Source organism: Podarcis bocagei, assembly GCF_964188305.1.
Source record: "Podarcis bocagei genome assembly, chromosome: 13".
NCBI lineage: Eukaryota > Metazoa > Chordata > Lepidosauria > Squamata > Lacertidae > Podarcis > Podarcis bocagei.
Window position 1 is genome coordinate 39188900 of NC_138138.1, and position 16691 is coordinate 39205590.

Sequence of the window (16691 nt, forward strand, 5' to 3'; positions counted from 1 at the left end):
TGCAAGCAAGTATGGAGGGCTGTTGTAAGCCCTCCGCCACCAGTTCCCTTGTACCTTGGGCAGGTGTCCTTGATTTGGTGTGTCACAGCGGAGAGTAAAAGCTGGATGAAAGCCATTTGATCTAGAAGTTGTGGGCACAATGCCTGGCATTCGGGGAAGGGATGTATCTCATATCATAATACGTCCCTGCCGGGTGAGACCAAAGGCCTATCTAGCCCAACATTCTGCTCTCACGCTGGTCAACCACATGCCTGTGGGAAGCTCACAAGCAGCACATGAGCACAAGAGTACACTTTCATTCATCATTTGGTATTCAGAAGCATATGGCCTCTGATTCTGGAAGCAATACACAGCCATTGTGACTAATCTCATTTTAAAGCCAGCTAAATTGGCAGCCATCGCAACATCTTGTGGGGACAATTCTATAGTTTAATTACATATACACATAAGCACTTCTTTTCGTCTGTCCTACTCGGGTTAAATTGGATGGCTCCGGGTTCTAGCATCACGAGAGTGGGAGAAAAACCTGTCTCTCAACTATCCGCTTTCTCCAGGCATAGTTTTATAAACTTTGTTCCCCTTTATTTGCTCTTCCCCACGTGAAAGCCCCAAATACCATTACCCATTTGCGTGCATTGGGGCAGGGATACTCAAGATGCTCAGAGGCAAACATCCGTATCACTTCACATTCCAAAAGTGTGCTGTCATTTAAATAATTTCTAAAATAACTTGAGGTGAGAAAAGTGAGTCTCAGTTCCACCCTCGTAACAACCTTATAACCAAAGTTATGCTCAGTGCATTTTTCTGGGGGCACTCAAGGGTACGTAGTACCAGTATCTCCCCCCCCCCCCATGTTAAAAGTGTGGCACTGACTGTAACAACATGGTGAATACCAGCACCTTTTTTCCTTTTTAAAAAGAGCACTGGTTATGCTTATTCTCTAATTATGCACAAATGCAAGCAAGGCACAGAACTGAAACAGAATTCAGCTCCCCAAGAACCCCAGCTTCCCTTTTTAAAATGTTTCTATCCCTCTTGAGGGCAAAGCTAGACTTGAAACTGTGTTGGCAATGCCTTGTGTCATCACGGGTCACCTTGCAATTTTCTTAGGCGCTCGTTGGGTTGAGAACACTCTGTGCATGGAAGACATATAACAGCAAAACCCGGGATGGAATGTCAAGGAGCAGGGTTGGTGCCAAGGAAAACACAAGCCGGATGGGCAAATATTTGGCCATGAGGTGATGGGGGAAACCTTCTCTCCGCCTTTGGCTTGACGCCCATGGGGGCTTTTCCAATGGCACACCAACTTGGTGGAGTGACTGTCAGAGCAGGGTGCCCAGATTAAGCAACTTGGAATGGATCCAGCCCCCTGTGCGAGGGAAGGAGACCCGGCAGAGGTCATATACATGTTCTTGCCCGCACACAGGTTAACCAAATTTTTCAGGCCTTTGACGCTTTGCAAAGAGTCACATGTACCATCTGCCTGAATCATTAGCAAAAACAGTGCACTGCTTGTGGCAAAAAGGTTCCTGTTGACTATTTGGTATGCAGTGTGGGCCATACATAAGGGGAGATATGTGGAGATATATGCAACCAGGCCAATGTAGGATTTATCACTATTAACCCCTAACATTATAACCGCAAAGCCCCCAATTATGTAACCAGAATGAATTATGAAAATGATTTCATTCATTGAGATTAAAAACCCACTTTGTCCTACAGATGTTGTCCAACGTCTTTAAAACATTTCCTCCTATTACCTTGCTCCCTACATTTAGAAATGGAAATATTTATTTATTTTTATTTAGTCAATCCTATAAATATATCTCAAAAGGGTTTAAAATAAGGAATCAAAGAGTCTGCCCCCCCAACCTTTTAATTATGCACCCATGATTATTTGTGCTGATTATTGTATTGGGGTAGTAATACACAAGCCCACTTCCAGCAGCGTTCACACGTACAAACATTTCTGCGGCAGACACACTGCTTCATTTCCAATCAGCACATGTCCCGCAACTTCCAGCTGAAATCATGTGACCTTTCATCCAAGAAATGCTTTTGTTTACTTTTATTTTGGTCTCACTTTTCTTGTGCTATAGTGCAAAAGTGCCCCTTAAGAGGGCAGTAATGCAAAACACTGGAGAAGCATCACAGAACAATTAATAAAGCATAAAGATGTGTAAAAAGGTAAAGGTACCCCTGGCCGTTAGGTCCAGTCGCAGATGACTCTGGGGTTGGGGCGCTCATCTCGCTCTATAGGCTGAGGGAGCTGGCGTCTGTCCGCAGACAGCTTCCGGGTCATGTGGCTAGCATGACTAAGCCGCTTCTGGCGAACCAGAGCAGCGCACGGAAACGCCGTTTACCTTCCTGCTGGAGCGGTACCTATTTATCTACTTGCACTTTGATGTGCTTTCGAACTGCTAGGTTGGCAGGACCTGGGACTGAGCAACGGGAGCTCACTCCGTTGCGGGGATTCAAACCGCCGACCTTCTGATCGGCAAGTCCTAGGCTCTGTGGTTTAACCCACAGTGCCACCCGCATCCCATTAAAGATGTGTAGTACTGTATAAATCCGCAACTAATATAATATTATGGGTTCTGTAACATGGTGCAGAATACCCCTGCAAACACTTCCACCCTGCCTGCCCCCCCCCCCCCCGGTCTGGAGGGACTCTCTGAAATAACAAAGAGTCAAATACATACAGCAAAACAACACACCTATACAGGCAATATGAACAACATGCAAATAAATTCTTCAATCAGACTGCAGAATATTAAAAATAATAAGCAGTACAATTCAGAAACCAACAGCTGGGGAATGCCCAGACAATGAAGGATACTTTCAGCAAACATCTAAAATGTACTCAGACCTGCAGAATGGTTATACTGCTCAGAATGCAGGAACTTGGGGGCTGGTTTGCAGCACGTAAATGGGACAAGAATTGGGGTGCGCAAACCCGGATGTGCCCTTACTTTGCGCAAGGAGAAGTGGAAGACCACACAAAATCACGACAGGGATCAGGTGGCTGGTTATCAGTGTGCCAGGTACATGGAAACCCCAGAGAACATTCACACATTGAACCTTCAGGCCTATGCTTAAGCTGTTCTAAGGATATCCCTAATGTGTTGATGTGATACTAGGGACGCAGCTACACTGGCAAAGAAAAAGCGCTTTATAAGCGTTGTTGATGCATCCTGTGTCACCAGATGGTGCTGTGAAGTTCCATTTTTGCCAACCCGATTTCTCATACAAAATTTAAAATGCGTTTAAATGAAACACTTCTTTGATGTGTCTAGATCCAGCCTAGCTTGCAAACACTGACGTCCTACAGGTATATTTGTCAGAATCTGCTAGAATCAGCTGCAGGTCCCTGTTGGGTATGTCTGGATAAACTACGTCTGCCCCCAGAAATCCTTGTAAGAAATATTTAAACATCAGTTGCCTTAACTGCCAGTCATTAATTCAGTTTCATTTATTAGAAATTCTACAACTCTCTATGCCTTTTCATATAACAGGAAAATAAAAGAGAACTGTAAAACGAAATACAATTAAGTGAGACATAAAGCAATTCTAAGTGGATATAATATATCACTAGCTACCAGGGCTTCCTCAGTTACATATAGCCAGTTGCTAAAATGCAAAATGGATTTAGCATGCTTAACAGGTTCTTAAAACCGATGGGATTAAAAAACGGAACTGTTTCTTCAGAAATACACAATTAAAAAATGCTAGGAAGCCATAAACCATCTGATATGCAGATACAAAATTAAAATAAAAGCATACCACAGACACGTGAGGTAAAATGTGTTACTCTGCAAATCACCACGGCACACTATGAAATAAATAATAATGATTAAAACTGCAAATAATTGATGCTATTTTGATTTGTCAGCCAATTTGCTATCTGTTCCAGAAACTGGCTCCCCTCACATTCTTTGCCCTTTCCTGTCTATGATACAGAGCTTGTAGGACAAATGTTACTACTGGTTTCAACACTTTATAAGAATGGGTGGCTAGAAGGAATTTTATACTCTGAGGTAAAAGATAATGAGTCTTTTCCTATCAGCAGGGGTTCCAACCGCTGCAGTCTTAAAAGCTACCAAAAGGAATAATAAAACAAGCAATGGAGAAAGAAAACCTTTCATGTTTCCAAAGTTACACGGTCAGAATTGACTAAGGTCTTGTCCACATTATGGTGGTAAAACCTGGGTCTGAAGAGGACAACTGCAAACCGCAGGTGGGGGTGGCTTTATAGGACGGACAACTCCTCCATTAAAAAGAAATAAACAAATCTTAACCTCACATATTGGAGATGGCTAGCCCAGAACCCTTTTTCCATGACATGTTTGATTTCCATGGAGATTGAATGCTTTTCCGTACAAAATAAATTCAGTCACGTCAGCTTTCACCTAAAGGGTTGAAACACATTTGTTCTTAATATTCATCATACTAGTTAGTGGATAAGGCATTTGATTGGCTATAATACTACATTTATTATTGTATTAAAACAATTACCACCATTATTTTATTGTATCTCAATTTGATATTTCTCATGTATTGTGGCATTAGTAAAGTTTGTATAGCCATCTCTTTACAATATTTTAGAAGCAGTAAATTCCAATTTTTATTCCCACCCAGCTTTTTCATTTTTAATCATCTGCTTTTGGAGGCTGGGGCCCTACACCTTTTGCTGTGGGGCTGGTATGAAATACTACAGCCAAACACAGGCTTACCTCCTCTGTGAGAGCCAAAACTAAAAAGCAGCAATGTTCTCCATCTTCTTCTTTCATGGCCATTATAATTATTATTTAAACTTATATCCCACCCTTCCTCCCCAAGGAGCCCAGGGCAGCAAACTATAACACTGACACAATTAAAGCATCTCAAAACATTTCCTATGCAGATGCAAACTTTGAACAACAACATAAACTTAGCACAGGGTGCTTTATCTCAGCAATCCTCTTAGCAGGTTAGACCTTATGGATAAGGTGGTTTATAAATCTAGCCTGTACAGTACTAAGCTGGGTCCAGACGCAGGTTAGTAATACCTAGTTCCCCCTGAAATCAATGGGACATAAATCATGCCTAACTTGTCCCACTGATTTTAATAGAAGTGCAATTAGAGTTGTGCCAACTAAGTTATACTCAAAGCAGACCCACTGAAACTAATGGACCTAAGTTAGTCGCATCTATTAACTTCAATGGATCGACTCTGGATATGATTAACAACAGCTACAACCCTCAGTCTGCATCCAATCTTTTCTTGTTGCCCGTGGGAAGCTATGAGCTTCAACATTGAGCCTGGCTATGTGTGAGTTCTTGTATACGTAACTGTGCATTCAGTTGTCTGCTGAAATGCAAAGAGCAGTACAGGATTATGTTTCATGCAACTTGGGTTGGTTTGTGGATTAAAGTAATTTTGTGTATGCTTTCCTTCATGAGGTTTGGTTGGCTGCGCATTCTTGTTTTCATTGGTAGAAATATGGGAGTGGGTAACCGTGGAACTGGAATTTATGAATCTGTATATTCTTCTGTGTGGGGATGCGTGTGGTTCTTTGCTTTGCTGCCTCTGTGTGTGTGTGTGTGTGTGTGGTTGCGGTTTTTCCCTCCTCAGGCAGAACTTTCACATGCCATGAATGTATGTATAAAGGCGTAACGGGGTCAGTTAGTGGATCTGTGCATATGTGTGTGGTACTTTGCTTCTGTCTTCGCGTATGCATAATTATGAACGTTTGCAGGTATGTGCTTTTGGCTAGCCTGCATGCACCCATCTGCATGGTAGCAGAAGCACCCAACTGCCACAGCATGTAGATAAGTGTGCAATTGCATCATTCTGTGTGTCTTTCATGGCTGTGTGGGTTCCTCGCTCCCTTTGCCATGCCTGAAAAACTCTGAATTCCCTGGTGTGTAGCTGTGCATTTTCTACGACGAAGTATATGTGTGGTTCTTCCCTTCACTCTCTGTGGATGTGTACATGGAAATGGAAAGTCTGTGTATTTTCCCATATGAGGGACGTGGATACCATAACTCTGCGTAAGCACATTTCTATTATTCATCACAACATGTATAGCCTGCCTTTCCTCCAAGGAGCTCAAGGTGATGTACATAGTTCTTTCCCCCTCCATTTTGTGTGTGAGGTAGGTCAGGTTAAGAGACAGTGGCTTTGTACACACAATACATTCAAAGCACCCACACACAAATCACAGGGAAGTGCTGTTTACCCCTCACAGAGCTACGATTCCCGGCACCTGTAATAAACTACAGTTCTCAGGGTTTTTTGGGTGAAGGGGAACTGTGTGCCTAAAGTAAGGTGTGTCCACAGCCAATGACTGGTCCAAGCTTCATGGGTGACTGGAGATTTGCACCCTGGTCTCCCAGGTCCTAGTCCAACCCTGTAGACACCACCCCATACTGGAAATCTATAGAAGCGGGTCCATGACTGTATGTCGCTTCTGCTGCCTCCCCCAGCCCCATGAACCACCGTCTTGAGGAAGAACCGAGTCCATGCCTGTTTCATATTATATGCATTTCACTTATGCATACCCAACCGGCTAGCAGACGAGGAGTTCCTCTTGCGTAGGTGTGGGGGCTTGCAATGTTGAGTGTGCGATATTGGATCCATCTCCCCATGTACGCCATTAGGTATATCCTTTTGCTTGTGTACTTTTTGATTGTTATCTTCTTTCGTTTGGAGGCGGCTGCCAAAAAGCCGAGGCGGGGGATCCGATGAATCTGGAATGGCTAAGGGAGCTGGGGGGGGGAGGGAGGGGGCGGTAGGGTAAAAGTGAAGAGGGAACCCCTGAGCTGGGATATATCAGGGGAGGGGTGAAGCCCCCCGTGGGTCTTCTGAGCTGCCTGACGTCCTCTGCGTCAGTTGCCCAAAAGGTCACTGTGGTCAGCGTCTGCCGGCTTTTATTGTTTGCATTTTCCTCAGACACTGCCACAGCAAAAGGCTATGATGAGTCTCCGTCCCGGCGTCGTTTGCCCCCACCCTGGCTCTGACCCCCACCTTGGGGGGAAATAGACTCACTATGAAAATATCAAACCCGAGGAAAAGAAACAGCCCCTGAGCAAGAGACAGAGAAGGGAAAAAAGACCACAAGGCTTTAAACAGGAGGTGGGGGTGGATGGGAATATTCATCATGCAGCCCCCCTTTCCTCCCAGACTCTCTCCCCCCTCCCCGCTTTAAAAATTTGCCGAAGGCTCTGCCAGATCAAGGGAACGCTTTCCGAAATCCATGGTTTCATTTATGGCTCTTACCTCCAATACCACATTATGCTACTGCAGAAATTTAGGTGCGGGTTCTTTCCGAGGGAGAAGGCCTATCATCGAAACACATGCTCTAAAACGTCCCCGGGAGCTAGTCTGCCACCATCCAAATCTCTGGGTGTTTAAAATGTTTTATTTCCCACCTTTTTCAGCAATACCGCTCCCCAAAGGGGACTCTCAATAACTAATTACAAAGCAAGGCATAATAAAAACGTAACAACAACAAAAACAGCCTAATAATTAAAAAAATGTCCAGTAGCACCTTAGAGACTGGACATTTTTTTATTTATTTAGACTGCCTCAGACCAACACGACTACCTACCTGAGCCTAATAAATAATAATAATAAATAAAAATAATAATAATAACAACAAATTAAATGCCACCAAATGTTTAGGCCAGAGGTGGCTAATTCATTTTGGTCAAAGAACCAAAAAAATATCCAAGCTACAGGTCACTTTACTTGTTTAAAAAATTATTTTTCTTCCAAAATTATTGACGTTTTGAGGGACTGGATCAAGCCCCCAAACAGGAGGTCAGCCACCTCTGGCTTAGCTGAGCAGAAAAGCTTAAAATTGACACAATGTGGGTGTCAAAACAGATGTGTCTGCAGAAGGTATAACAGAGTCTGGGGTCTACTATAGAAAAGGGCTTATATCCCAGTAGCCTGCACCTCAATTTGCAAGGTGTGAGCCCCTGGAGCAAGTGGTTCTTCAAGATATCATCGGTCTCAAAGCATTTATGGCTTAAACCATAAGGACAAAACCAATTCCAAGCTGCACCTAGATACAAATCTGGTTAGTAACCTGGCCAGTGTAGTTTTGAACCCGTTTATGATTGCAAACCGCTCGTCAGAAGCAGCCCCATGTACAACACACTGCAGTCGTCTGAACTCAACGGCTCATGTTTTTGTTTTTGTTGTTGTTGTTTAGTCGTTTAGTCGTGTCCGACTCTTCGTGACCCCATGGACCAGAGCACGCCAGGCACTCCTGTCTTCCACTGCCTCCCGCACTTTGGTCAAACTCATGCTGGTAGCTTCGAGAACACTATCCAACCATCTCGTCCTCTGTCGTCCCCTTCTCCTTGTACCCTCCATCTTTCCCAACATCAGGGTCTTTTCCAGGGAGTCTTCTCTTCTCATGAGGTGGCCAAAGTCTCAGCTTCAGGATCTGTCCTTCCAGTGAGCACTCAGGACTGATTTCCTTCAGAATGGATAGGTTTGATCTTCTTGCAGTCCATGGGACTCTCAGGAGTCTCCTCCAGCACCATAATTCAAAAGCATCAATTCTTCGGCGATCAGCCTTCTTTATGGTCCAGCTCTCACTTCCATACATCGCTACTGGGAAAACCATAGCTTTAACTGTGTACATGTAAATACTCTTTCACACTTTACAAAATCCCTATGTTGAAATCACTCCTCTGTAGGAAATATCCAGTACGTAGCAGACAGGCATAGGGGCAAGAATTCAGAGCCGTGTGTGAAACAGAATTTTGGAAGAGGAATTGAGGCCCGCACCAGCAGCCTTAAGCAGGCCCAGAGCTCAAACAGCCCAGCTGTAGCCCATCAAAGCATGGGATGGGATGGGAAACACAGTCTGCTTCTAGACTGTCGCAATCTAGAAGGCATGATTTAATAATATACTGTGAAATTTAGGTTGAGCAACTAAAGCAGACTTATTGCTTTTGCGCAGCTAACCTGCTTCCAAAGAAATCCCGGAAATTTTTGTGTCAAGAAAATGCCCTGGGAAGGGTGGGATAATATTGATGCCGGATGATGCCCTGTAACCTCTGTGCAAGCAAATCATAATTCTTCAGAGGTTCTGTTTAAATTTGTGGTTATTAAAAAGGCAGGGGGTTGGGAACACAAATGCTTGGGAAGCAGTGATGCTAAATTATCTCCACGCAAATTTTGCGCACGCTAATCAGAATGAGTGTTCAATAAACAGGCCCCTCTTGAGCTCAATGTCTCTGTCACTTTGCACAGGGGCTGCTCTGAAAGGGTGTTTGTGAAGCAATTGCTGTCGGGGGTGGCGGGGATCCAACCCCATGCAGGAGACCCATTTCCTCAGGTTATTTCCTATAGGGAAATGGGCTTTTGCCCCTCCCCAGCCCTTCAATGGCTACCAGTCACTGTGGCTATGTTTTACCTCCACTGTCAGAGGCATTGTGCCTCTGAAGACCGGTTTGGAAGAGTCGCTGTTGCAGTCATGTCTAGCTTACAGGCTTCCCACAGGTATCTGGTCGGCCCACAACTTTTCATACCACTTAGGGTCCCTCCAGACTGGTGTTTTACTGCAGGCATATTTTAAAACATGTTCTTGACAGAATAACAGTGCGCTAGTTGTGGATTTATTATGCTTCCCTGATGCTATCACATTATTCCTGTCCGGCGCAACAAAAAATAAGAACATTTGTGGTTCAAAATTATTTTATTTTTTTATAAATTTTTTTATTGCGTTTCTTTCCATAGGTTAACAGATTTATTTACACAGCAACATGCAAGAAACATTTTTTTTAACATATGAAGAAAGGTAAAGAGAAAGAAGAAAAAGTTAAGATACTTTCATAACGTCCTTCGACAGCTCATTTTTGGACCTCCTCGCATCCTCTCAGCATTGCATTCATTATTCTAACCAGTTCAGCAATTTGTTATCTTGTTTCCCATCTTATTATACCTTTAAATTTATTATGTTACCAATTTCGAAAATTTGTAATTTAGTTTTAACACTCTTAATAAACATAATATTTTGTTTCTAATTTGTCTCGTTTTTTCCCATCAATACTTACTTTATCATTTACTTAAAATAAATTGCAGAAGCATAGCGTTTCTTAATCGTGCGCAATCTTAACATTCAAACAACTTATAATGTTTTTGCAAATAGTCCTTAAATTTTTTCCAGTCCTCCTCCGTTGTTTCTTCGCTCAGATCTCGAATTCTGCCAGTCATTTCTGCCAACTCCATGTAGTCCATCAGCTGCGTCTGCCAGTCCTCCAGTGTGGGTAAATCTGGTATCTTCCAGAACTTTGCGATAAGAATCCTAGCTGCTGTGGTTGCATACATAAACAAGGTTCTGTCCTTCTTTGGCACCTTCCGGTCCACCATGCCCAGAAGAAAGGCCTCTGGTTTCTTAGAAAAGGTATATCTAAATACCTTTTTCAGCTCATTATGTATCATTTCCCAAAAGGCCTTTACTTTCGGGCAGGTCCACCAGAGGTGAAAGAATGTCCCTTCTGCCTCCTTGCATTTCCAACACTTATTATCAGAAAGATGATATATTTTAGCCAACTTGACTGGGGTCATGTACCACCGGTATACCATTTTCATAATGTTCTCTTTCAAGGCACTACATGCCGTGAATTTCATACCGGTGTTCCATAACCTTTCCCAGTCCTCAGACATAATGTTGTGTCCTACATCCTGTGCCCATTTTATCATAGCAGATTTAACTGTCTCATCCTGTGTGTTCCATTTAAGCAGCAAGTCATACATCCTCGAAAATACCTTAGTCTTTGGTTCTAGTAACTCCGTCTCCAGTTTCGATTTCTCCAACTGGAAACCCACTTTTTTATCCATTTTAAATACCTCTTGAATTTGAGCATAATGTAACCAATCTCGCACCTTGTTTTTTAGTTTGTCCTGGCTTTGGAGCTTCCAATTATCTCCAACTCTTTCAATCAATTCCCAATATTTTGGCCAGTAGGCCTCCATATTGGGCCTTTTTTTAGAGATCTTGGCTTCCACTGGTGATAACCACCTCGGGGTCTTGCTTTCTAATAAGTCCTTATACTTCATCCAGACGGCAAAAATTGATTTTCTGACAATATGGTTTTTAAACAGTTTATGAACCTTCGCCTTGTCATACCACAAGTATGCATGCCAACCATAAACATTGTCAAACCCTTCCAGATCTAGGACATCGGTGTTTTCCAACAGAAACCAATCCTTCAGCCAGCAGAAGGCTGCAGCCTCATAGTACAACCTTAAATCCGGCAGGGCAAACCCCCCTCTTTCTTTTGAGTCAGTTAGTATTTTGAATTTAATTCGGGGCTTTTTGCCCTGCCAGACAAACTTAGAGATATCCTTCTGCCATTTTCCAAAACATTCCATTCTGTCCACGACCTGGAGGGTTTGAAATAAAAATAACATTTTTGGCAAAACACACATCTTTATAGCTGCGATTCGGCCTGACAAGGTAAGTTTCAATCTTGACCAAATATCCAAGTCTTTTTTGATCTCCGACCAACATTTTTCATAATTATCTTTAAATAGATTTAAGTTTTTGGTGGACAAAGATACCCCCAGGTATTTCACTTTTTTAACCACACTTAGCTCTGTCTCTTTCTGGTACCCCTCTATCTCTGTAGGCGTCAAATTTTTGGCCAAAACCTTAGTTTTTTGTTTGTTTAGCTTAAATCCCGCCACCCGACCAAACTCCAAAATAAGTTCAAGAACTCTTTTTGTGCTAGATTCTGGCTCCTGTACTGTAATGACTAGGTCATCTGCAAAAGCTTTCAGTTTGTATTGTTTCGCTCCGACCACTATACCCTGCACCAACTGGTCCTCCCTGATCATATTCAGCAATACCTCCAGAACAGAAATAAATAACAGAGGGGATAAAGGGCACCCCTGTCGTGTCCCTTTTTCAATTTGGAGTTCCTCAGATACCACATTGTTCACTATCAGTTTGGCTTTTTGTTCTGAATAGATTGCTTCTAATCCATTTTCAAACCCCCGTCCCACTCCCATCCCTTTCAAGTTTTTCTTCATAAACATCCAAGAAATGTTGTCAAATGCTTTCTCCGCATCAATAAAGATTAAAGCAGCCCTTGTATTTCTAATTCGCAACAACTCCAATATATCAATAATGTTCCTGGTGTTGTCAGACATATGTCTACCAGGGAGAAAGCCTGCTTGGTCCTTGTGAATTACTTCATTTAGTACATTTTTAAGTCTATTTGCTAAAATGTCTGCAAATATTTTGTAATCCACATTCAGGAGTGAGATGGGACGGTAGTTCTTAAGCTGAGTCTTTTCCCTTTCTGACTTGGGAATCAATGTGATGAATGCTTCTTTCCACGTTTCCGGTGCCTTTCTCCCCTCCATGATCTGGTTACAAACCTCCAACAACGGTTGTATCAAGAAGTCCTTCAAAGTCTTATAATATTTGGAGGTAAGTCCATCCGGGCCTGGAGATTTGCCCAACTGCATGTTCTGGATGGCACCTTCAATTTCCTGTTGGGTTATTTTGCTGTTAAGGATTGATCTTTTATCTTGGCTTATTTTAGGTAGTCCATTTATCCTCAAAAATTGATCTATTTCCAGTTCTTTCTGAGGCCCCTGTGCGTAAAGCTCTTTGAAATATCTGTGGAAGCACTTTCTTATTTCTTCTGGTTTCTGAACTATTTTTCCTTGAATCTCCAAGTTTGTAACCGTATTTAACTTTTGTCTTTTTTTCAACTGCCAAGCTAGCAATTTTCCACATTTATTTGCTGATTCAAACGATCTCTGCTTCATTTGTTTAATTTTCCACTCAATCTCTTGATTGATCAGTTTCGAATATTGTGCTTGATGGAATTTGATCTCTCTTAGCACCTCTTTTGACTTCGGTTTGGTTCTCAACTTTTTCTCTCCTTCACTTATTTTCTCTAAAATTTTTTCCTTTTTTCCATTCCAAAATTTTCTCTTTATTGTATTCTGTTGTATCAGAAACCCTCTCATTACAGCTTTACTTGCATCCCAGATTGTTCTTTTCTCCACCGTAGTGTTCAAATTTATTTCAAAGTAGTCCTTTAGCGTTTTTTGGGCCTTCTTAACAATCTCTTGATCTCTTAACAAGGTGTCATTCATTCTCCATCTGAAGGATCCAGTTGGGAAAAGTCTCAATTCCATTTTTAAGGCATTATGGTCGGAGCAGGTTTTTGGGCAGATTTCCACTTTTCTTGTTTTCGGGGCCAGCCCTCTAGATATCCAAATTTGGTCAATTCGTGTCCATGACAAGTGGGCCTCAGAGAAGAAGGTTCCTTCTTTACCCAAGGGGTTCCTTGTCCTCCAAATGTCAATCAAGTCCATATTGTCTGTCATTTCAAAAAAGGTTGTGGTTCAAAATTATTTTAGAGTACTTGAAAAAGCCACTGAGGTTTTGAAGGCACTAGAAGGGAATGTTGGGGGGGGGGAGAGAACTGATTGTTTCTAAGATGAACATCCATAGAATAAGTTGGCTTAGCATGGGGAGGCAAACTAAGGCCTGAGGGCCGGATCCGGTCCAATCGCCTTCTAAATCTGGCCCACAGACGGTCCAGGAATCAGTGTGTTTTTACATGAGTAGAATGTATCCTTTTATTTAAAATGCATCTCTGGGTAATTTGTGGGGCATAGGAATTTGTTCATTTTTTTCCTTTTCAGAATATAGTCCGCCCCCCCCCCACTAGGTCTGAGGGACGGTGGACCGGCCCCCTGCTGAAAAAGTTTGCTGACCCCTGGCTTAGGGCAACTTTCTGTCCTTTCTGGGAGGGTTGGACCCTCTGAATTGAGCAGTGGCCTCAGCCCCTATGTTGTTTGTATATACTGTATAGCAACATTTTTATGCGACTTTAGTGTTCAAGGTGCTTCACATACATAATCTCAGTACCTTGTATGGAAGTCCTGTAAGGTGGGTCAGTATTATTATTATTCCCCTCACATGGCAGATGGAGGAGCTGAGCTTTCATAAGACCACCTGGTAAGTTTATGGTAGAGGTGAGACTTGAATGTCCTGTTTTACAGCTGAATAGTTGATCCCACGTATAGTCCCTTTTATTGAAGTGTGTTCTTATTGAAGTGTGTTCTTAGCCAATTGTAATGCACCCCTCTGCCCCCACCAACACCCTTCCCAAATCTGTTCTGGAGGGTAGTGGGGAAACCCTGAACAGATCTGGGGGGGGGGGCATGAGGGCTGTGAGGAAAGGACGGGGGTGAGTGGGTGGGGAACATTCCTTTGTGCAGCCAAACGTACCGTATTTTTCGCCCCATAAGACGCACTTTTTCCCCTCCAAAAATGAAGGGGAAATCGGGGTGCGTCTTATGGGGCGAATTCCTGCAAGCCTCGCGCGCCCGGCAGGAGGTCCGACCGGGTGCGCGAGGCTTGGGGCGGCAGCCTGTCGCCCGAAGCACGGGGAGCCCTCTGGAGGGCTCCCCCTGCTTCGGGCGAGTGTCTGCAAGCCTCGCGCACCCGGCAGGAGGTCCCACCGGGTGCGCGAGGCTTGGGGCGGCAGCGGACTGCTTGCGCGCACCGAGAAGCTTGGGGCCAGCTGAGCTCAGCCCGCCCCAAGCTTCTAGGTGCGCGCAAGCAGTCCGCTGCCGCCCCAAGCCTTGCGCACCCAGCGGGACCTTCTGCCGGGTGCGGGAGGCTTGGGGCGGCAGTGGACTGCTTGCCGGCACGCAGAAGCTTGGGGCGCGCTGACCTCAGCTTGCCCCAAGCTTCTGGATTAGCGCAGCACACCTGGGGGGGAAATAAATTTTTTTTCCTTTATTTCCCCCCCTAAAATCTAGGTGCGTCTTATGGGCCGGTGCGTCTTATGGGGCGAAAAATACGGTACTTCCGCTAACAGATGTATTCAGATGGGTGAATATACCTGCAACAGAAACGCTACTCTGAGGAAAGACATCTGGGTCCTGTGCAACAAACGCTACAGTTATTCCATGACACAAATAACTGTGTGGGACGGCACAGAAATATGCATGTTAGCACACAACAATGCATACTCCCACCTACTTATCTCCAAGCTCGCATTGTATGGGTGTGCTTGTGTACATTTGCGTGTATTCATAGTGCATTTCCTGCATGACATTTGTGTCTGTGTGTAGGTATGAGCGTTTGTGAGTGGGCAGTTATATACAAACACTGCGATGAGCATGTATTGTGAGTGGAGCATGTGTGTGTGTGTGTCTATGCATATTTTCCTAGATCTCCTTTCCTCTTTCCAGCCACTGACTGCACACTCTGGTGTGAATCCCATCTCTCTCACCGTCCCGATGACACAAGAGCCTGGATTACAGTGCGCGCTGCTGACGGCAGAGTTTGGTCCTATCTAAACATCCCCCTTGACGCTTCCTGCCACGTCAGAGCTACTGGGGGGGGGGAGAGAGAGCTGGCATGTCCAACCGCAGAGTTATGACTCTCCTGGGGGCTGGACAGGGGAGCTATAACCACAGGGAGCAGCAGTTCACAGACAACAGGCAGCCTAACCTTAGGCGATCTGATCGCTAGGTAGGTCAATGACGGGTAGACAAATATGAGCAGATGGATGTGCAGAAAGGCAACTCTTTTCAACATCTATTATACCACGCATGGAGTAAATTCTAAAAAACGCATTTGAGAAGCGTTTTTAAGACCACACACAGCACATTAAATGAAGTTCTGAGAGTCGTACATATCGGCACACTCAACTACAGACAGAAACCAGGTTTAAAAACAATCTGCTTGGAGATTTTGATGGTTGTTATTTCAAAAGAAAGGTTAATGACTGTTAATTGATTAAAGTTAAATATTACATCGTTCGCCTTGCCCTTCTTACAAGGAGCTCACACGCATACCTTCATCCTCACGACAATCCTGTGAGGGAGGATCGGCTGATAGGTGAGGGACTTGTCTCACATCACAAATACATGGGGAATTTAACGTAGACCTCTACGGTCATATCCCACAATACATTTCAAACACAGAAGCATCAACGAACACATTTATAAAACAGTTTTGTGTGTGTGTACATGCGCAAGCGCACAATTGTAATGGAGAAGGCACAGGAGAACTTTCCACTGGATTGCGATTGATGTAAAAAGAAATGCCGAAACTCTCACTATATTTGTGGTTATTTGATAAACCACACTGTAAAGCCTTTTTTACCTGAACTAGGTTTTGGTGGCTCATTAAAATGTAGGATAGAGGTGGATGCTGAGATACTTTATCTGGTTAGGTGGTTTTTGATGTACTGACACCCACATGTGGGATTGCAAGGGGGGGTGTTAAATAAATAAAGTGGGTATAGTTATGAAACTGAGTAAACTGAGGTAAACTCTGAGTATTGGTATTACCCCCTCCCAATACCTATATTCAGTTTAAAAATACATATTAAATGGACAAATGGAAAGGAGAGCCATAGGAGGAGGGAGGTGTGTATTCCACAATCAGAATGAAACCAGAACAGCCCTGCTGCTGGATCAGGCCAGCAGCCCACCTAGTCCACCACTCTGTTCTCTCTGTGTCCAACCAGGTGGGAGGCTTGAAAGAAGCACCTGAAGGCAACAGCAACACTCTTCCCTTGAGATTCCTGGCAAGTGATATTCAGAGGCACACTGCCTCTGACATAACCATCATGGCCACTGAAAGCCTTATCCTCCGAGAATTTCTCTAATCCGGTCCCACTTAACGATGCAACCACACTGC

The 16691-nt window shown here is 43.8% G+C and overlaps 1 protein-coding gene across 1 annotated transcript in view; it reads right to left on the bottom strand.

Moving 5' to 3' along the window:
- IL11 (interleukin 11) overlaps nt 1-16691 on the bottom strand; it is a 74046-nt gene that overhangs the window by 47083 nt on the left and 10272 nt on the right. The window lies entirely within an intron of this gene.